This window comes from Lichenostomus cassidix, chromosome W (genome assembly GCF_008360975.1).
Source record: "Lichenostomus cassidix isolate B80296 chromosome W, HeHo_3.0, whole genome shotgun sequence".
Lineage (NCBI taxonomy): Eukaryota > Metazoa > Chordata > Aves > Passeriformes > Meliphagidae > Lichenostomus > Lichenostomus cassidix.
The window spans coordinates 14,012,750-14,035,362 of NC_139510.1; the positions used below are offsets into that span (position 1 = coordinate 14,012,750).

Genomic DNA, 22,613 nt, shown 5'->3' on the forward strand with positions numbered 1-22,613 from the left:
GACTCCTCTGCAGCTGCTGCGAAAAACACAGCCGGGAAAACGTGCATTCCCAGTGGGAAAGAGGTTGAATCAAAGCTCACCCAGCCAGGAGGAGAAGGTAGAGCACAGTTGGATCTCCCGCGGTCGCAGCCAGAAGCAAAGAGCAGTCCCTTTCCTCCTGGTGTCCCACGAACGAGTGCCAGTCCCAAACGGCCGGCTGCCTCTTTCGCTTGCCCCACCTAGCACACCCTTTTGTCTCTTACGAAAGAATTGTTGACTCTAATCACCCAGATATTTGTTGCTTAGTAACAGGGATGGAGAAAAAATTCCAATGCCCCCCAACCTCCGACAGAGGTTGTTTTGGAAATGAGTTCCATTGTCTGATTCAATTCTTTTTGGAGTACCCTGTCCCCACAAGACATGCTTTTCAAGGCCCAGGATAGTATTCCGGGCAGTGTCATGGGGCGCAGGGTATGTTTCCACCATCATAAGCACATGACGCTTGCCTTGGTGGGTTTGTGGGAGCATGATAAAGTCAATCTGCCAGGCCACCCCATATTTATATTTCAGTCAGCATCCTCCATAGCAAAGAGGCTTTAACTGCTTGGCCTGCTTAATTGCAGCATGTTTCACATACCTGGATAACCTGTGTGATAGTGTCCGTGGTCAAGTCCATCCCTCAATCACAAGTCCATCTATATGTTGCATCTCTTCCTTGATAGCCTGAGGTGTCATGGGCCCACTGAGCTAGCAATAATTCACCCTTATGTTGCCAATCCAGATCCACCGGAGCCACTCCAATCCCAGCAGCCTGATCCACCTGCTGGTTGTTCCAATGTTCTTCAGTGGCCTGACTCTTGGGTGTATGAGCATCTACATGATGTACCTTCACAACCAGGTTCTCCACCTGGGCACTGTCCTAGATTGCAATATAGATGTATTCTATCACCACATCCTCAAGCTGTTAAAGCAGGTGGGGCACTGATTGTTATCTCCTGCTATGATTCACCCCTGTTGACTGTTAATGAGCCATCAAGAACCCACTGCATGACTCATGGAAATACCTCATCCTATTGTGAGATGCTCTGCCCAGGAGGGAGGAGCCAGGCATTCCCACCTGGAAATAACCTGGGCTTTTAAACTGCACAAGCTAGCCCCTGTCTACTGGATTCCCAGAGGACAAGAGCTACCACTGGACCTTCAGGTGGAGACCAGACCTTCCACAGCATCACCGCTTCAACCTAATTACTTCACTTGGACTGCTACCACCACTCTTACTAACAGGGTGTCAGGTTGTATCCAACTCTGTCAGTGTTTTTCTTGTATTATTGCATTTATTTTTAATTTTCCTATTAAATTATAATTCTGACTTGCGATCTCCCACTGGTTTGTTTTCAAACTAGTACAAGCAGCAATATCTTGCCGTAATGCAGCAGCCCAGGTGGGTTTACCCTTCCATTCCTGCAACCACCCTTACAGGGCATTTGCCACCATCCATGAATCAGTATAGAGACAAAATATTGGCCATCTCTCTCGTTCAGCAATGTCTAAGGCCAACTGGATGACTTTCACCTCTGCAAACTGATAGCAGGATCCATCAGTAAAGAAGGCATATTGCTTCTCACTTTCTGGTAATTTAATATATAGTGGGGCCTCTTCAGCGCGTGTCACCTCCTCCTCTGGTGACATTCTGAAACCTTTGCCTTCTGGACAGTTAATGATCACTTCCAAGATTCCTGGATGACTGGGGTTCCCTATTGGAGCTCGTGCGATCAGCGTGACCCACTTACTCCATGTAGCATCAGTTGCATGATGTGCAGAAGAGACCCCCCCCTTTGAACATCCAGCCCAGTACTGGCAGTTGGGGTGCCAGGAAGAGCTGTGCTTCAATGCCAATCATTTCCAAAGTGGCTCAGACCCCATTATAAGCTGCCACTATCTCCTTTTCAGTTGGAGTATAGTGGGCTTCAGATCCTCTGCATCCTCAACTCCAAAGCCCCAGGGGTCAAACTTGAGTCTCCCCTGGTGCTTTCTGCCAGAGGCTCCAGGAAGGACCATTCTCCCCAGCTGCAGTGTAGAGCACATTTTTTACATCTTGCCCTGTCCTGACTGGCCTGAGGGCTACAGCATGAACTGTCTCCAGTTTGATTTGCTCAAAGGCTTTTCGTTGCTCAGGGCCCCATTGGAAATCATTCTTCTTCCTGGTCACTTGATAGGGAAATCTTATTATAATTTGGAATATACATTCTCCAAAATCCCACAATACCTAAGAAAGCTTGTGTTTCTTTCTTGTGAGTTGGTGGAGACGTTACTGTTATTTTGTTGATCACATCCACTGGCAACGCCCATCTTGCCATTTTATTCCTAAAACCTGAATCTCTTGGGCCGGTTCCTTGACCTTACTTTGTTTTATGGCAGAACAGGCTTTCAGAAGGATTTGGACCATTTTCTTACCTGTCTCAAAACTTCTGCTGTATTGCCCCACACAATATCATCAATGCATTACAGGCGTTCTGGAGCTTCACCCTGTTCCAGTGCAGTCTGGATCAGTCCATGGCAGATGGTAGGGCTGTTTCCACCCCTGGGCAGTTGGTTCCAGGTGTACTGGATGCCCCTCCAAGTGAAAGCAAACTGTGGCCTGCATTCTGCTGCCAGAGGGATTGAGAAAAATGCACTGGCAATATCAGTTGTGGCACCACTTGTCTGCCTTTGACACCAGCTCATATTGATGTTCCAGCACAGCAGCACTCAGTGATGGTGTGACTTCATTCAGGCCATAATAATCCACTGTTAGTTTCCATTCTATTAGACTTTTGCACTGGCCATATGGAGCTATTAGAGGGTGAGCAGGTCCTGTTGATCACTCCTTGGCTCTCCAGTTCCCGGATCATCTTATGGGTTGGAATCAGGGAGTCGGTTATTGCAATATTGCTGCTAGTTCACTGTTGTGGTGGCAATCTGCACCTGCTGTTCTTCAACCTTCAGCAACCCCACAACTAAAGAGTTCTCTGAGAGACTGGGCAGGGTGGACAGCTGATAACTTTCCTCTCTCTCCAGGGCAGCTATACCAACAGCCCACTGGTACTCTTTTGGATCCTTGAAATACCCTCTCCTGAGGTAATCTATGCTAAGGATGCACAGAGCCTCTGGGCCAGTCACAGTGGGGTGCTTTTGCCATTCATTCCCAGTCAGGCTGATTTCAGCCTCCAATACAGTCAGCTATTATGATCCCTCTGTCACTCCAGAAATGCAAATGGGTTCTGCCCCTCTGTAGCTTGATGTCATTAGGATTCACTGTGCACTGGTATCTACTCGAGCCTTGTACCCATGTGGGTCTGATGTGCCAGGCCATCGGATCTACAAGTCCAGTAAACCCAGTTGTCCCTCTCTTTCACCTGGCTGGAGGCAGGGCCCTTCTAGTTCTGGTCATAGGATTCTCCACTTACTTATTGTAGAAATGGATTAGAATTTTTTTCTATAGGATCAGGAGCAAGATCAGTCCTTCTGTTCTGCCTGGGAAACTGTCCACTGTAGCTTGGAGCAGCAGCTTTCCTGCAAGAACCCTCTTTTGTGATTTTTTTTGCCTGCAATTCCTCTACCCGTGCCTCTAGGATTGAGGTAGGTTTTCCATTCTACTTCTGCATGCCCTCTCTGTGGTCCCTCAGGCAAAACCACAGGGTACCCCATGGTGTGTACCTTCTATATCCTCTCTCTTGAGCAAGAAGATGCTTGCTGTTAATAGCTGAGATGCTGGTCCCTACAGGTATAGAGTAGGGCATATCCTCTTTAACTTGCTGGAACTCCCAGGACAGTTTCTCCACAGCTGAGATAAAAGAGGAAGAGAGAATGTCTTTGTATTCCCAGAGCTGGTGTTGTGGGTTTGGGTTCTTCAGGGAATCTTTTTCCCATCTGAAAGGAGGACCTTGTGAAGGAAGGGGGTTGCCTGGGAAACAGCAGAATAGGCAGCTGGAAGGACCATCAGGGACTCAAAAAATATCCCATGACATAGGACTACATCATTCCATTGTGAAACTCCTTGCCCTGGGGAAGGTATCACCTGAACCTGACCACATATAATCTCAAGGTTTGGAGGCTTGGGACACCACCACCACCACCACTGGACAGATCCAGAGGAGGGCCTGAACTTCCACAGGACCACCACTTTTGACAAGACTGCAACCATCACTTCAACAGGACTGCAACTACTGCTTAATCGGACTCCGACCACCACCCTGACTAACAGGATGCCTGGTTGTACTCTTACTTTGTGGCTTTAAGCCAGTTTTTCTGTATCATTGCATTTATTGTAATCTTTCTATTAAATTGTAACTCTGATCTGAAATCTCTCTCAAGGTATTTGTGTGGGGTTAACTTCTCCCACTGGTTTACTTTCAAATCAGCACGTATTTTGGCACCCAATGTGGGGCCTCCTGAGAGAAGTTGGAATTACAATTTTCTTTTGGGGTACAGAAAGTCCCCATTCATCATGATGCTTGATGTGTTTATATGGATGTTCTACCTTACCCTATATATATATATTTCCACACATAGGGAACTATTTGCCTGTCATCATGCTCCTTTTGAGACCAGGGAAAGGTATGAAAATTGCTTTGTTGATATGTCTATTGCATGATAACATCAGAGGCAATGAACCTCATTTGGAATGTATACTCAGTTCTGTTCACCTGTCCTAGTCTGGGATGCTACCTCTGGGACCTCATTAATAATCACACCCAGCCTGTGGGGGAAAGAGGAGAGAATGGTTTTTCCCAGCCCTTCAGGCCTGATTACAACTGTTTTTGAAAATGTTGAGTTCCCTCTAGATGTTAAGGATGGCATAATCTTCTTGTTAGTTCTGCTTTGTTTTCTCTGTAAGGCCTGCACTGTCTACACCATGCTTGGAGTCAGGACAGTGCTTGCTATAGTACAGCACCTTCAGGAGGAGGGGAAAAGAAGCAAATCAGCAGGCACTGTGTCCATACAAACCATGGCTGAGACAGAGGGAAAAGGAAACAATGCAACAGGCACCACATCCACACAAACCATGACTGAGCCAGAAGGACAGCCTAAGCCAGTAGCAGTTGCCCCTGTTCAGAAAAGGAATCAGTCCACATAGTGACTGACAAGGAGGAGACAGGACCTTCACACCCAGCAGAAGAGATGAAGCCAGAAATAATCACTCGGTCTCTATCCCTGGATAAGCTGCATGAACTGCATAGAGAGTTCACCTGCCAGGCAAACAAGTCCATACTGATCTGGCTGCTCTGCATCTGGGATGCCACAGCTAATGACACCATTCTGTGTGGTAGTGAAGCCAGGCAACTGGGATCCCTGTCCCGAGATGAGGTCATTGACCAGGGGATTGGGAAAACACAGGAAACTCTCAGCCTCTGGTGGTGACTGCTGGCAAGTGTGAGGGAAAAGTACCTTTGTAAGGAGGACCTCCATGTGCAGTAAAGACAATGGAACATGATGGAGCAAGGTTTCCGATGCCTGAGGGAATTGGCTGTGCTAGAGACCATTTCTTTTGAGGATGAGAGATTCCCTAAGAGCCCAGATGGTGCCCAGTGTACATCACAGTTGAAATTCGCACGGCTTGGACCAGAAATATACTCCTGTTACTTAGCAATGCTGCAGTGGAGGGAGGGAGAGGACAAGGTGGGCGCATTGATTAGTAAACTAAGGACCTATGAAGACACTGTCACCGCCCTGTTATGTCCCTACATCTCATCTGTGGAAACAAAGGTGACCAAGCATGTCAAGAGCCTGGAAGAGAAAATTGAAGAGGGCCATCAGAAACAGAGAGGAGCCTAAGGAGGGAATCATCCCCCAGCCAAGGACAGAGGATACACTCCGTGAGGCAACCTATGGCTTTTCCCTTCATGAGCATGGAGAAGACATGAGGAAGTAGGATGGAAAACCCACCACTTCCTTAGCAGCCTGGGTATGTGAATTGAAAAGAGGAACAAATACCACAAGAAGCTAATCTAGGGTAAATGCTGCTCCGGTCTCTCATGGACAAGACTCCAGGTGGTATAGGAGTGATATGACCAATCCTCTTGAAGGGACCTCAAGGTCATATTAACAGGGAGAGAGCAATGTGTACCTGTTACAATCCAGTTTAAACACAGAGTAGCAGAGAAAACTAGGTCTCTGTGTATAAAACTGAAAGAACTTTGAAGGTTCAAAATACTCCCAAAAACGAGATAAAAAACCAGACGAGATTAAATGTTGATGCCAAAAAATTGATATATTTTTTATTTAATAAGAGAGGCAAGGAGAAAGAAAGGGAGAAGTGTTGGAAAACACAGTTTTCCAGCAAAATTTGTGTTAGTTGAGCAGGCCTGAACAAAGCTTCAGCATAGGCAGGCCTCAGTAAAAATCCTAGTAAAGTGTCATGAGAAGCTAAAACCTGAGAACACAGCTGTGTTTCTAGGCTGTGGGAAAAATGTTGTGAGAACAGATAAGGAGTCAGAAGTGTTATGAGAAAAGAATAGGGAGTCACCAGAAAGATCCCCCCTGAATATGTGAGAACAGACTGCAGGTACGTGTGTAACTATAATTAGTAACATCTGTAACAGTATATAAGTTTCTCGTTTGGTGAAATAAAATGAAGCTTGCTTTATTTCTCACATTGAGACTGCTGTGAGTTTCCTTTCGCCGCTCGTCAGAGAAGTAGAGAAAAGTTAGAAAGAAAAGCCACGCTTACTCTAAAAAGCATAGGATAGTTCACCACCACACTGTTGCTACCTTTGTTGCTGCTGCGGGGGGGGGGGGGAGCGAAGTAGTTTGTACCTTTTTTTTTTCCTGCTGTTTGAAGCATTTTATCTGCCTCCTCCAATTGGTTGGAATGTGATATCCTGTCCACGGAAGCGCAGTGCCCGGTTGCTGCAGCCAAACTTCGGGGAACTCACGGTGCTCTCACCACAAAACGCAGGAGCAAGGGTAGGGGTTCCAAACTCACTCGTGATTTCGGTCCATGGATGCAGGATCGGGGGTGGTTTCCCTCAAGTGGGCAGTGTCGGCTCCTGGAGGTGTTAGCATGGAAAACACATAATCACTGAATGATTATATGCAGGTGCCTTTTATTCTCGAGCTTGGGAAGCCAGGGTGTAACATCTACCCAAATCTGACTTCAACATGGATTTGAAGTGAATACATTTTTTTACCTCCCCTTACAGAACAGTGGTGTGATCATATGTTAATCATCAACTTAACATTGTTCCATTGTTTCCCCCCAAGCATGACTTTAAGCCCCCCTTCTCCCACAGTATTTCTGATTTATTTTGCAGGTGTGAATCCGCATCAGTTAACTGAAACAGTCTCAATGTTTTCTAAGCAATCTTCATATTCATGTCAACCTGACCCTGTACAAGCAGTTCTTACCTACTCCTGTTCCCAAAGCCTATTCTTAACTATCCCGATTTTAGAAACATTTTAACCCTATGTTAACATTCCCTCCTTTGAAAGCATTTTCACTTTATATGTGTGAATGCTTTCACTTGATATAGTCCTTTATACTGGATGCTCGTCTTCGAATCCAGGGTTGTCATGAGCATTGTTATGGATGCTGTTGTGAACTGGAGAATCCGCAGGTGATGGATGTGGATCCTTGTTCCGTGTCAGTGCCTTCATTATTCGTCGGTTCCAGGATGTCTTTCTCCGTATCTCTCCTTTCAGTATGCTGTAGACTACCCAAAGTACTAGAAATATAACTAATAAGATTATTAAATTTTCAATGATAGATTTAATCCATGAACTCACATTCCATCCTAACCCCTTGAAGATTTTATCTAACCAACTTGTAGTCAGGTTCTTTTGTTCATCCCGTGCTTCGTGCTCTATTTGTTTCAACTGATTGATGTCATGTTCTACATCTGCAGTTACATTTGGGATATGAATGCAACAATGATCAACTTGTCCTTTTAAAAACCCACACACTCCATGTTCTTTCAGGAGTAGCATATCTAAAGACAATTGATTTTGTAAAATCATTTTGGTAGTAGCTTGTAATTGCATGTTTAGTTCTTTGAATCCTTCCCGAGTAACTCTTGCTAACCTCTCTTCCTGACCTGTAAGTCATTCTCTGTTTCGGTAGTTTGCTATAGGGCCAAACAGAGATTCTAGAGCCCACCCAAATTTTACTCCACTAGAGGGTTCTTGCCAAGTTTCATCCTGATTTCCATTATCTGAAACCTCTCGTCTTGTTCTTATTTGCAAAAGTTCACGTTTCCCATTGAATGGGGACTTTTTCCAGATTGGACATAAAGTAGGGAGGCCCAGAGTAAATTCTTTTACTTTTCCATCCACGGGCAGGTGGGTTGTCCAAGTACCATCACTCGTTGTCCAAACAAATTGTCCTGGGCTCTTGATTGTACTTCTACTACATCCTATTTTTATTCTATAATTTACATTACCCTGTTTATGTTTGATTCTTCTACAGGCACAGCCAATTCACATGGCAGCCGCCAGCGATGGTACTTGTTTTATCTCTATATCATCAGACGTGCAATCATAGGTTTTATTACATGCCCACCGACTTACTTTATCTGCCTGCGCTCTGCTGCTGGTGGCAGTGTTTATTACTGCTGGTTCAGTGCCATCTTCAGGGCCTGTCCATTTTAGGCACCAAGGGGTGTGTCTTGCATGGGAGATGGGAGCTTTATGAGTTTTTGCAGTTTGCCAGGGTTTAAGATAGCTAGTTCCCCAAGACTTAGTCCCGTTCGCAAGATTCTTTGTTATTTGGCCGATTAGTCTAAAAATACCATTTATTAGACACAGAAAATAACAAACATACAAACATAGAACAGATTGACACACATAGACACACAATGAATGCATAATTGCAACACTATAATAGCTAAAATGCAATTATGGGGTAAAAGCTTGCTTGAACTATAAAAATAGTTAAAAATGCAATAAATGCTTGCTTGAACTATAATGCAAGTTAAGAAATGCTTGCTTGAGCTAGCTGAAATGCAAGTTAAGAAAGGTACCTATAAGTTAGCAGGAATAATACAATTTAGGAAACTAATGACCTTACCAAATCCAATTTTGAAGCTGGAATACATTAGTCTTCCTCACCCAATCCCAAGGGAAGTAACCACAGGGCCTGCATCCAAGCCCAGGGGAGAAGACTTTACTTCACGCTCCAATGTCCATGTAGAAAGCTTCTACCTTTCTAAGATTTCGTGGTGTTTTTATAGGGAAAAGAGTGTGGATTTGCGGTCACATGAAAATTTTTCACATTCTCTCAGTGTCTCACCTTGACTTCCAGGCACCAGAACTAGATAGCCTGGATTAAGCTATCAACTTAATCTGAGCCATTCATCTCCAGCCAGCAATCAGGGAGAGAGAGAAGGGGGAGGGGGGAAATGTCCTGCCACAGGGTGTTTGCCATATATTGAAATTTTTGAAGTATACTCAGGGACCATGCACTGTCCCAGGGTTACATCCGATCCTTTCTATCCTTTGCTTCACATTTCCATATCAGGGTGGTCTCTGTGACATTTTCTGTGACCTTTTGATAGTGTGGCAAGAAGCATTGCCGTTTGGTGAGGTTTTGATCTTCAACCCACCACTCTAGATTTTGTGCCACCTTCCCATTGCTTAAAAGACAGTCCTTTTTGCTCAAGTACTGCATCCAATCATAACCTGTTATATTCCAAGTTACTTTAACTTTCTGCCTGAACTCGGGTACTTGTTTACATTCAATTGTTTTATTGTCCGGAATTTCAGGTAATTTTGATGTGATAATTCCCCAGTTTATTTGGTCTCCTGCTGCCTTTGGTATTGGCAGACAGGCAGTTAATCTACTGATGTTTTGCATTTTGGCAAAATCTTTAACTAACCCTATCATCACATTCTCAGCCCGAATTTCCTTGGAAACTATCACTTGCGTTTTTGCCTATACCTCTCTCTTCATTCTAGAATGAAGAGTGGTTAGTTTATTATCCTGCATTCCATATCCCCAAGCAATATCACCCCCAATTAATATCCATAAAATGAGCATCGGCACAGGTACTAAGATAATTTTAAACAGTTAAACCTGTCTTATCTGCAATTTCGTCAGTCCCAGGGGTTGTGCAGCCCACAGTCTCGGATGGGTCTTCTTCGCTCATGTGTAGTGCATCCAAGGATCCACTCCAGCTACCTTGACGGCTGTGAAAGTGGTCAGCAGCACCTGATGGGGTCCACTCCACCTCTCCTTCGAAGGTTCTTCATTCCAGGTTTTAATGTACACTTCGTCTCCAGGGAGAATATCCTGGACTGGATTCTTGAGAGCCAGTGGCCTATTCCACACGAGCGTGCTCCAAAGCTATGCTAAGGTTTTCCTGAGAGATAGAACATGATTATATATTTCCTGTTTTCCTGCAATATGTATATTCGGGTTTGGTTCAGGAGATTCGTATGGTTTCCCATATACTATTTCAAAGGGACTGACTGACATTCCACTCCTGGGCTTTACCCTAATCCTTAAAAGTGCTTTTGGTAGGGCTTGTGGCCATTGTAACTTGGCCTCCTGACATATTTTACTGATTTGCCTTTTTAGTGTTTGGTTCACCCTCTCTACCTCTCCACTAGATTGTGGTCCCCATGGTGTGTGGAGGTCCCTAGCTATTCCCAGTAGCTTGCTCACTTCCTTTACCACTGTAGCTATAAAGTGTGGTCCTCTATCTGAAGATACCCCTAATGGCACTCCAAACCTGGGAATGATTTTGTGTAGAAGCCACTTCACTGTCTCTTTGGCTTGGTTGGTGCGACAGGGAAGGGCTTCTGGCCATCCTGAAAATGTGTCAACCCCCACCAGCAGGTATTTGTATCCTCGAGTTCTCGGTAACTCTACAAAATCTACCTGCCAATAATCTCCTGGTTGTATACTTACCCAAATTCTTCCTAGCTGTGCCTGTCGTCTAGCCACTGGGTTGTTCCTCAGGCATATTTTACATTTTGACATTATTGATTTGGGCATTGTTAACACTCGTACTGAGACTACATTTTGTTTTAGCCATTTCACCAATGCTTCTGCACCCCAATGACATTCATTATGTTTAATTTGCAGAGCTTCTCTCATTATCAAGGGGGGTAGGACTATCTGTCCTTGTGCAGTGACATACCACCCCTCTGAATTCTTTTGCGCATTCAGCAAATGTCCCAGTCTCTTGTCTTCTGTTGAATATTTTGGTTCTGAAGGTAAATTGAATTGAGACACCTTTAGCTTCGTAGGTATCAATGCCATTGCTATTTGCACCTCCCGAGCAACCTGTCAGGCTGTCCAGTCTGCCTTTCGATTTCCCTCACAGATTTTGGAACTTCCTGATTGATGTCCTTTACAGTGCATAATTGCCACTTGCTTGGGTTTTTGTACTACTTTTATCAACTGCAGAATTGCATCTTGATGTTTAATATACGTCCCTTGAGAGGGCAGCAACCCTCTTTCTTTCCACAGTGCCCCATGTACATGCACTGTCCCAAATGCATATTTTGAATCAGTCCAAATATTTACCTTCTTTCCTTCACTCAATTCTAGTGCTCTGGTTAAGGCAATCAATTCTGCCCTCTGGGCAGATGTGTTTGATGGTAATGCTTTGGCCTCTACTACTGTGCTGATTGTTGTTACCACATATCCAGCGTATCTGGTTCTATTCTCCATGAAGCTGCTTCCATCTGTGCATAATTCCCACTCCGGTTGCTCCAGCGGGACGTCTTTCAGGTCTTCTCTCGCTGAGTAAGTGTACTCTATCACTTCCACGCAGTCATGTTGCAGTGGGCCTTCCTCGGGTGTGGTGCCTAGAAACAGAGCTGGATTCAAAAGGTTAGTTGTCTTTAGTGTGACATCATCCCGTTTGGTTAGGATTGCCTGGAATTTTATCATCCTGCTCAGGGATAGCCAGTGGCCCTCCTTTTGCTCTAGGACAGTGGCTACCATGTGTGGCACATAGACATCTATGTGTTTTCCCATCGTGAGCTTCCTGGCCTCCTGTATCAATAATACAGTGGCTATGACTGCCCTCAGACATGCAGGCCATCCGGCACTTACGTTGTCAAGCTGTTTGAAGAAGTAGCCTACCGGCCTTTTCCAGCTCCCCAAACGCTGGGTCAGGACCCCCAGTGCCAAGCGTTGCCTTTCATGCACGAACAGCTGAAAGTCTTTAGACAGATCGGGCAATCCAAGCGTCGGGGCAGTCGTCAGTGCTTCTTTCAGTTTCAGGAAGGCTTCTCTCTGTGCTTTGCCTCAGCTGAACGGCTGCATCTTCTGAGCTTCATACAGGGGTTTGGCAATTAGCCCAAAATGCATAATCCACAGGCGGCACTATCCTGCCATGCCAAGGAAGACTCGCAGCTTGTGGAGATTCTGGGGCTCTGGAATATCAAATAGCTTGGATACGGTTAGTTCCTAATTTTCTCTGCCCTTGTGAGATTTCACATCCCAGGTAAGTTACAGTCCATTGGGCAATTTGTGCTTTGTATCCTCCCATGCCCAGTGAGTTTAAAATCTCAATTGTTACCTTTATGCAGGTTTCCTTTTCTTCTGTTGCTATCAGTATATCATCTACATACTGTAGCAGGAGGTATTGATCTTTTGGTACTTGCCCTTCTTTGGTCCAGATCTCCAGCTCCTTTGCCAGTTGGTTTCCAAATAAGGTGGGGGAGTTCTTGTACCCCATGGGAAGCTGAGTCCATGTGAGCTGGGTCTTCCTTCCATTCTCTGGATTTTCCCATTCAAAAGCGAACAGCTTCCTACTTTCTTTGTGAAGGGGGTATGCAGAAAAGGCATCTTTTAAATCAATTATAGTAAACCACTTATAAATCTCTTTTACGGATGTTAACAATGTATAAGGGTTAGCAATTACTGGATAAATGTCTTTGGTTATTTCATTTATTGCCCTTAGATCCTGTACTAGCTTGTAATCTCCATTGGGTTTCTTTACCGGGAATATTGGGATATTATACTCTAATTTGCACTCTGCCAGAACTTAATATTTTAGGAATTTATCAACAGTCTTTGCTATGCCGTGCCTCCGGTTTTATAGGGCATTGTGCCAACTTAGATTTTCCAGGTATGTCCATCTCCCATACTGAAGGAATTACGGCATTCTCCACTTCCTCTGGGATTGCAGAGGCTGGTTTCTCTTTTATCATTAAGATTTTTTTTTTTTTAATTTTTTTTTTCCTCTTTTTCTTTTTTTTTTTTCCCCTATTGACTCCATTAATAACTCGCCATTCTCAAAAGTTACCACTGCTTCTAATTTTGCCAGTAAAACATGGGACATATAAAAAATTCATGAGTCAATACTTTGTTTCCAAAACACAGGTCTATGGGTTGCAGAAATGATTATTCTAAATTATTTAAAACTGAATATGTGCCCGGGGTGCCGATTAAAAATCCCACCGCCTTTTCTGTAAAGTAGCCAGCGGTTCCTGGGTCACAGCGCCCTTGGCAACCTCTTCCTGCTGGAGCTGAGCACTCCGGTGGAACCGGTTGGAATACCTGTTTTTCCAATGACAAATGGCACATTCGTCAAAAGCTAATGGCCTCCTCCCCCCGACCTCTTCCAAACCGCTTGTCACACTCTGTAGGACTGCCAAGAATTGCCACTGCTGGCTTGTGGCCCTTCTATTGTTATTAACTTTCCAAGCTATTTCAAGTAATTTGTCCAGATTTCTTAACTTTTCCCCTTCCAATTCCTGTAACCTTTTTCTCGATTTTTTTTGTTTGTTTTTTTCTTTTTTTCTTTTTTCTTTTTTCCTTTTTTTTTCCTTTTTTTTTTCTGTAACTCTAAGTACCATCTCTCTGAGTTTTCATAATCATTTTCACTACCCTAGCAACCTTATCAGGGTTTTCTCTATAGGTTCCAGCTGACTGTTTCCATATAACCAAACCTCCTGACATATACCGGTCCGTCCACCCCCCACCCCTTGTCTTAAAGGGGCAATTACGATTTTCTTTTGCTTACCAAGTCTTGGCAGACTCTTTCCCATCTTGGAATGGGTCCGATGGGCTATGGGTCCACCACCACCCCCACTGCTGTCCAGTCCCCCGGCACCCCCTCCCCCACACCCCTGTACCGAAACCAAACTGTGGTCAGCCACTGGCAAGGGTAAAAAGGGGCTGCCACAAGCAGGTGAAGAGGGCACGGATAGCAGGGGGGGACATTCCCAGGGAGGTGTAGGTAGGAAAGGTGGGCACCCCTGAGAAGGCGCAGGCGGTGTAGAGTCAGACCCTGTAGGAACCACTAGTAAATCACTTTCCAATATATCTTTCTGATATAAACTCTCATTCAATGCCAAGTGTTTTAAACAATAGTTCTCTTGAACGCAAGCCAGACATTTATCATCGCAAACCGCCACAGTAACCAAACCACCCTCTGACAGCCACTCTGGGCTTCCTCACAAACAGAAAAATAAATCAACATACGGAACTTCATCTAATTTTCCTTTATGCTTACAAAACAACAACAAATGAGAAATCAGGTCAGATTGCAAAGAACCATTTTCAGGCCACTTTCTTCCAGCCTGCAAAATATATGTTGGCCACTGAGAATTACAAAACTCGATTAGCGTATCCTTACGCAATCATTGGCCAAAATTACATTGCTTCCAATGTGCTAACAAGTACCCCAAAGGAGAATTACGAGATATAGGAGCATAGCCACCCAAAATCCCTTTAAGCTTCTCCATTTCCACTTGCCGACTCTGCAACGCTTTCGCAATTGTCTTACAAGTGGCACCCGGGCATACCACCAGGAATTCCTTAGCCCAACCAAGCATAGCTTTCACTGCGTCTTACTGGCAGGCAACCAAACCACCATTAAAAGGCACCTCACCTTCTCCAGGGGACGTTGTGAGCGGCGGAGGGTCGTGGCGCGATGGGCTCCCCGAGAATCCCTCAGTGCTGGCTGGAGCGTGATCAGGTCGCGGGGTCCTCAGCAGCGCTCACAGGGTCCCATCTGGATTGCCAAAATGTTAGCGTGGAAAACACATAATCACTGAATGATTATATGCAGGTGCCTTTTATTCTCGAGCTCGGGAAGCCAGGGTGTAACATCTACCCAAATCTGACTTCAACATGGATTTGAAGTGAATACATTTTTATACCTTCCCTTACAGAACAGTGGTGTGATCATATGTTAATCATCAACTTATCATTGTTCCATTGTTTCCCCCCAAGCATGACTTTAAGCCCCCCTTCTCCCACAGTATTTCTGATTTATTTTGCAGGTGTGAATCCGCATCAGTTAACTGAAACAATCCCGATGTTTTCTAAGCAATCTTCATATTCATGTCAACCTGACCCTGTACAAGCAGTTCTTACCTACTCCTGTTCCCAAAGCCTATTCTTAACTATCCCGATTTTAGAAACATTTTAACCCTATGTTAACAGAGGGCTCAGGGTGTCAGGCAGCAGGTGATGGTGGGGGGTGGGGGGGGAAGGCAAAGGTCAGGGATTCTGCCCTTTGCTTTCCCCTCCACACTTTTGCACTGGTTTTGCCTTCCTTTTTACGGGCCTCAAGGCGGGCTACTCACTGTCCATCCTGCACGTAGTCTTCAGGTGTTCAAGTATGATTATGATTAGCAGATATAATGGCGAAGCATTTTTTGAAGCCTTTCTTTTATTATCAGACTCTTACATCCCACCCCGTGATTCGGCATTATTTTGCGGGACATTGTTGTAGCTTTCTTCAGTGGTGGTGATTTGAGTATAGCGTACAGAGGGAGAGAAGGAAAGAAGCAAGCGTATCGTGCATTTAACCAGGCCAATGCAAACAATCAGGAATACAACTCCAATGACAATTGATATTCCAATTTGTGCTAACCATTTTCCCCACCCTGTGGGCCAGAGAGACTCTAGGATGGTAGTGACTCATGAACTATCAAACAATTCTCATGGTTGCATTGCATGAAACAAGTTTCTAGTATGATTACTATTTCTCTCATCTTGGCTTGTGCCTCCTCAATGGAGGTAGAGACATTATCAATTGTTATACAACACTCAGTTTCTGTCAAATTTAACATTCCACAAACTCCTTGTTCTTTTAACAATATCATGTTCAGGGCTAATCTATTTTGCAAAGTCCTTTTAGAATTTCCTGGACTTGGGTGTTCAATTCTCCAAATGCATGTTGTGTCCAATTGCTTAATACCCTTAATTGCCAGGAAATATCTTCTAATACAATTTGGTGTCTTTTTAAGATGACATAGGGAGCAAAAACATTTTTCAGGAACAGGGATATTTTTTGTCCAGTGGTATAGTAATCTGGAAAGCAAATTTCCTCAATTGCCCATTCTGGTCTTTGTGTTGCATTTGAAGAGGGAACACTGTGATGGTGATGTTCTCTAGACACTTTAGTGAAAGTAAAGACACATCTGGGGCAAAGGTTACTTAAAATTCCCCAATAAGAAACTTACCAGATGAAGTAATTGTCTTCCTATTTTAATTATTCTCTCCTAAGTGCGACTACAGCTTAGTTTACAAAAACACATTTCACAGAGGAGGCTTCGTCTAAGGTTGGAGCATCTAGTTTTGAGATAGTTATGAATGTTTTGTCTTCTTCCCTGGAGAACTCCCAAACTAAGCTAAATATCGGACTACAAGAGTTATAAACATGCGGGACTAAGGTACAAAGAGTGTTGGTGAAGGGTACAAGGAGAGGGGAAAGTGTATAAAAAGAAAGGACAAAAAATCATCAGGCATCAATGGCCTGGCACCAAATTCATCCAACAAAGTAAATAAAGCTTGTGTATTGAGTTTCATGTTACTACAAATGTCGGAATGATCATTTCCAGAGGCTGCCCTACTTAAAAGTTACAGCTCTGAAAAACGAAGTTTTACTCTCCTGTTAGAATTTTAAAAGTGTATTGGTTTGAAAACAAACCAGTGGGAGATCACAAGTCAAGACTGAAATTAAAAATAAGTGAAATAATACAAGGAAAAGCACTGACAAAGTCAGATACAACCTAACACCCTGTTGGGGTGGTGGTAGCAGTCCAACTGAAGTAGTCCAGTTGAAGCGGTGATCCTGTGAAGGTCTAGTCTCCAGCTGAAGATCCAGTGGTAGCTCTTGTCCTCTGGGAACCCAGTAGACAGGGCTAGCTCAGGCAGTCCCAAGGCCAGGTTATATCCAGGTGGGAACACCTGGCTCCTCCCTCCTGGGCAGAGTATCCCACAATGGGATGAGATAAGTCCATGAGTCACACGGTGGGTCCCTGATGGCCCATTGCCTGTCATGCAGGGTGGGTCATTAGCAGGTGAAAGCAGCAAACGGCCCACAGCTGGTGGTAATAGAATACTTAACTACATCTATATTGCAACCTAGGACAAAAAGTTTAATAAAGGACAATAGGGGACAAAGACAATAAAGCAAAAGTAACAGCGCTGGGTGCTTGGCCCTTAGCCAAAAGCACACTGTGACTGCAGCGCACAACCTTTACATAGTTTCATTATTGCATCATCCAAATGCATATTCATAAACAATTATGCATATTCAAACATTTCCTCAAACTGGTTTGCATGTTCCAGGAATCTTTTAGCATGGCCCCTCCTCTGATCTGCCTTTTTAGAGTATGTGCAGTCCTTTTGAAGAGTCATGTATCTCCCCTCCGTTTTGTGGTTCCAGCAGGTGACGGTCACTGATAGAAATGTCAGTGGCAGGGATCCTTCTCACGCCTGCTCTTTGGCTGTTATCCAACTAGGCAGTTGGTTTAATTATTGTAAGTTAACTATAAGTATTCTAAAACAACTATATTAGCTATTTCACCACTATATCTAAGTTAGTTGCAAAAAATAAAGTCATTTAGTTATTATTACACAACTATATCTTTATAACAAAGCCACTTCTATAAGAATTAACATTATACACATAGCATCCATTTTGATATTTGCGAAAAGCCAATACTATAATAGGTATTTATCTCTCAGCTAATTTTCAAAAGTCTCACTCCTCTCCCTGGGAAGGTACTTCTTAACACCGGAGTAGTCTGTCTCGAGGGACGCCCCTTATAAAATATTCTCCAAGGTCCTATTCCTTACACATCGAGAGCACCTAGTGTTTAACAAAGTGTCTTGGTTTGAAAGACAGGTGTCTGCCAAGAGAGGTTGAACCCTCCCCTCGAACAGAGGATGTGATTTTTCTTCCCCTCCTCCCTCCGAATTATTTAATTTTGTAAATCAAGGGCTTTCAGGCAAAGGTATGGGAAAAAGGAGTATCAGTTCTTTACTAGTATCTATAAACAAACAATAACAATAATAGCAAACCACAACTAGAACCAGAAAACCAAACAGCAGATAACTTGTGAGCTGCTGAGCCTTCTCCCATGTGGTGCAATCACGGTTGCAAGCAGCAGGGGCGCTGTTGAGCTCCCGGCCGGGCAGGGCAGGCGCGATGACTCCCGAGCGGCTGCAGGTGGCGCTGTGGCGCAGGGTCAGGTCAGCGTCCGGTAGCAGCAACGGCGGACAGGCTGAGAAACACGCAGGGCAGCGGAACAGCTCGTAGCAGCGAGAAAGCAGGGCAGCAGGAGCGGGCGCCGGCTCTCTCTCTCCGGCCAGCGAGAATTTCTGCAGTCACAGCAGGGGCCGCGGGACTCTCCCGGCAGCAGCCACGAGGGAACGCAGCCTGGGGGGGGGGAAAACGTGCCCTTCCCCGTGAGGAGAAAAGTTGAATCAAAGCTCACCCAGCCAGGAGAAGAGGAAAGAAACAGGGCACAGCTGGATCCGCACTGGCCCAAGGCGAAGAGCAGCAAAAGAGCAGCCTCTCCTCTCAGCGTCCGAACCACGAGAGACTGTTCCCAAGGCTGCCTCTTCCCTTACCGTGCCCTGCCCAAAGCCCAGCTTTTGTCTTTTACAAAAGACTTGATCGCTCTAAACATCTAACTATTTGTTGCTTAGTGTCTCGGGTTAATGATAAGACTCTCTCCTCCGAGAGCGAAGGGCCCCGACACCCCCTCCCCCACCCACAACAGAACCTCTTAGATGGAAGTGAAGAAAAAAACTATTTATTTAACAAAACTACGCAGAGTGCCCTGCAAGGCACAGGGGAAGGGGAAAAAACAAGGTGAAAGGCAGTTATTCAACCTGATTAAAAAGTTCTTTTCTCAGACGCAGTCCTTCTCCTCCTCGCCCCCCACCCGGGGCCGGGTGGAGCTCTCTGGAGAGCTCTGCTGTCTTTTGGCCCTCCTGGGTCTCTGGGTGGCAAAGCAGATCGAAGAGAAGGGGTCCGAACGAGGAAAAAAGAAGAAGAATGGAAAAAACGGGAACAGAGCTCACTCCGACCCCCGTTCAGCACGCAGTCTCTGCCGGGCGACGAATCCTCCCCCGGAGCGAGGCTTGGAGAAAATGTTTTTAAAACAACCCGCGTTTTTCTCTGCGGCTGGGTGCAGTTAAAGAGACAGGACCACACATTTTTACACATTTTTTTCTTTCTTGGGCATATAAGCCAACGATAGGGGATAAAGGATTATCATATCATCAATCCAAGACACTTAGTAACAGGAATGGGAAGAAATTCTCAACCCCCGACATAATCCACCCCGAATTTTTCCCATTCCAACATGTTACATTGAGCTTAAACATTTAAATTATATACACACATGCATTACTCTAATTATATACATATATACATACAGATATGGATACAGGCACAGTGTTATGGGCAATTCAACCCCAACTATGGTCTCCCTGAGGTATGCATCGTGCTTCTCCATCCTTTTGCATCACCCACCAGGTACACCCTGGTCCCTGAGCGAAAACAACCCCACAGGTGGGTTTGTCTTTGCCTGAGGTAGAATCAATCCAAACAGTTTTCCCTAGCATGCCTCTCATGTGTACCAATGGAACTTTATCCCCGTCTGCTGTTTGCAGGGGTTCAGATTGGGCAGGGCCAGCTCAGTTGGTGGAACCTCGGGTGTTAACTAGCCAGGTGGCCTTGGCTAAATGCTGTTCCCAACCTTTAAAAGTCCCCCTGCCTAAAGTTTTCAAGGTGGTTTTTAGCAGACCATTGCATCACTCCACTTTGTCAGCAGCAGGTGCATGATAAGGAATGTGGTACACCCACTCAATGCCATGTTCCCTAGCCCAGGTGTTTATGAGGCTATTTTTAAAATGAGTCCCATTGTCTGACTCAATTCTCTCAGGGGTACCATGCCTCCACAGGACTTGGTTTTCAAGGCCCAGGATGGTGTTACGGGCAGTGGCATGAGGCACAGGGTAGGTTTCCAACCACCCCGTGGTGGCTTCTACCATTGTGAGCACGTAGCGCTTGCCATGGCGGGTTTGAGGCAGTGTGATGTAATCAATCTGCCAGGCCTCTCCATACTTATATTTAGACCACCTTCCACCATACCACAGGGGTTTCACCCGCTTGGCTTGCTTGATGGCAGCACACATCTCACAGTTATGGATTACCTGGGAGATACAGTCCATGGTTAGATCCACCCCTCGGTCTCGTGCCCACTTGTAGGTGGCATCTCTGCCCTGATGGCCAGAGGCATCATGGGCCCATCGAGCTAGGAACAGCTCCCCCTTGTGTTGCCAATCCAAATCTATTTGTGACACTTTTATCTTTGCAGCCTTATCCACCTGTTCATTGTTTCGGTGTTCCTCATTAGCTCGGCTCTTGGGGACATGGGCATCTACATGACGGACTTTCACAGGTAGTTTCTCCACCCTAGTGGCAATGTCCCGCCATTCATCAGCAGCCCAGATTGGTTTTCCTCTACGCTGCCAGCTGGCTTTTTTCCACCTTTCCAACCAACCCCATAGAGCATTGGCTACCATCCATGAATCAGTGTAGAGGTAAAGCTTTGGCCACTTCTCTCTTTCAGCAATGTTCAGGGCCAGCTGGACAGCTTTGAGTTCAGCAAGTTGACTCGATCCCCCCTCTCCTTCTGTAGCCTCTGCGACCCGTTGTGTGGGGCTCCATACAGCTGCTTTCCACTTCCTATTTGCCCCCACAATACGACAGGAACCATCAGTGAACAGAGTGTAGCGTGTTTCATCTTGTGGCAGTTGGTTGTAAGGTGGAGCTTCCTCTGCACGAGTCACTTGTTCCTGCTCCTCTTCATCCGTGAGGCCAAAGTCTTCACCTTCGGGCCAATTTGTAATTATTTCTAAGATCCCAGGGCGATTCGGGTTTCCAATACGGGCACGCTTTGTGATGAGAGCAATCCATTTGCTCCACGTGGCATCGGTGGCATGGTGGGTTGATGGAACCTTTCCCTTGAACATCCACCCCAGCACTGGCAGTCGGGGTGCAAGGAGAAGTTGTGCTTCCGTACCAACTACCTCTGAGGCGGCTTGGACTCCTTCATAGGCTGCTAGGATTTCCTTCTCGGTGGGAGTATAGTTGGCTTCGGACCCTCTGTAACTTCGGCTCCAGAATCCCAGTGGTCGTTCTCGAGTCTCGCCAGGCACCTTCTGCCACAGGCTCCAGGACAGACCATTGCCCCCGGCTGCAGAGTAGAGCACATTCTTCACTTCTGGTCCTGTCTTGACTGGGCCAAGGGCTACTGCATGAGCGATCTCCTGCTTGATCTGAGCAAAGGCTTGTTGCTGTTTGGGGCCCCAGTGGAAATCATTCTTCTTGCGGGTCACCAGGTAGAGAGGACTCACAATCTGGCTGTACTCGGGGATATGCATCCTCCAGAAACCTATGGCGCCTAGGAAGGCTTGTGTCTCCTTCTTGTTGGTTGGTGGGGACATCGCTGTGATCTTGTTGATGACTTCGGTAGGAATCTGACGTCGGCCATCTTGCCACTTCACTCCTAGGAACTGGATCTCTTGGGCAGGTCCTTTGACTTTGCTCTTCTTGATGGCAAAACCGGCTTCCAGGAGAATTTGGATGATTTTGTCTCCTTTCTCAAACACTTCTTCAGCTGTGCTCCCACACAATGATGTCGTCGATGTACTGCAGATGTTCCGGAGCCTCACCCTTTTCCAGAGCAGCCTGGATCAGTCCATGGCAGATGGTGGGACTGTGCTTCCACCCCTGGGGCAGTCGGTTCCAGGTATACTGCACGCCCCTCCAGGTGAAAGCAAACTGAGGTCTACACTCTGCTGCCAGAGGAATGGAGAAAAATGCATTTGCAATGTCAATAGTGGCATACCACTTTGCTGCCTTGGACTCTAGCTCATACTGGAGCTCCAGCATGTCTGGCACAGCAGCACTCAGAGGTGGAGTCACCTCATTCAAGGCGCGATAGTCCACAGTCAATCTCCAATCTCCGTCAGATTTGCGCACAGGCCAGATGGGGCTGTTAAAGGATGAGTGGGCCTTGCTGACCACCCCTTGGCTCTCCAGCTCACGGATCATCTTGTGGATGGGAACCACAGCATCTCAATTAGTCCTGTATTGCTGGCGGTGCACTGTCGAGGTGGCAATTGGTACTTTTTGGTCCTCCACCTTCAAAAGTCCGACTGCAGAAGGGTTCTCTGATAGTCCAGGCAAGGTGTTCAGTTGCCTCACGCCCTCTGCCTCGACAGCAGCTATTCCAAAAGCCCACTTGAGTCCTTTCGGGTCTTTGAAATAGCCGTTACGGAGGAAGTCTATGCCAAGAATACATGGAGCCTCTGGACCAGTCACAATGGGATGTTTTTGCCACTCCCTCCCCGTCAGGCTCACCTCGGCTTCAACCAGGGT

The 22,613-nt window shown here is 45.7% G+C and overlaps 1 protein-coding gene and 2 long non-coding RNA genes across 5 annotated transcripts in view; 2 read left to right on the forward strand and 1 right to left on the reverse strand.

Moving 5' to 3' along the window:
- LOC146425541 (uncharacterized) overlaps nucleotides 1–22,613 on the reverse strand; it is a 384,874-nt gene that overhangs the window by 238,221 nt on the left and 124,040 nt on the right. The gene's annotated exons all lie outside the window — the stretch shown is intronic.
- LOC146425546 (DDB1- and CUL4-associated factor 12-like) overlaps nucleotides 1–22,613 on the forward strand; it is a 79,005-nt gene that overhangs the window by 9,908 nt on the left and 46,484 nt on the right. The gene's annotated exons all lie outside the window — the stretch shown is intronic.
- LOC146425547 (uncharacterized) lies at nucleotides 963–16,713 on the forward strand. The gene is made up of 4 exons (XR_014846584.1): nucleotides 963–3,597; nucleotides 3,989–6,274; nucleotides 6,661–7,013; nucleotides 15,367–16,713. It is a non-coding gene; the product is annotated as an uncharacterized LOC146425547 (long non-coding RNA).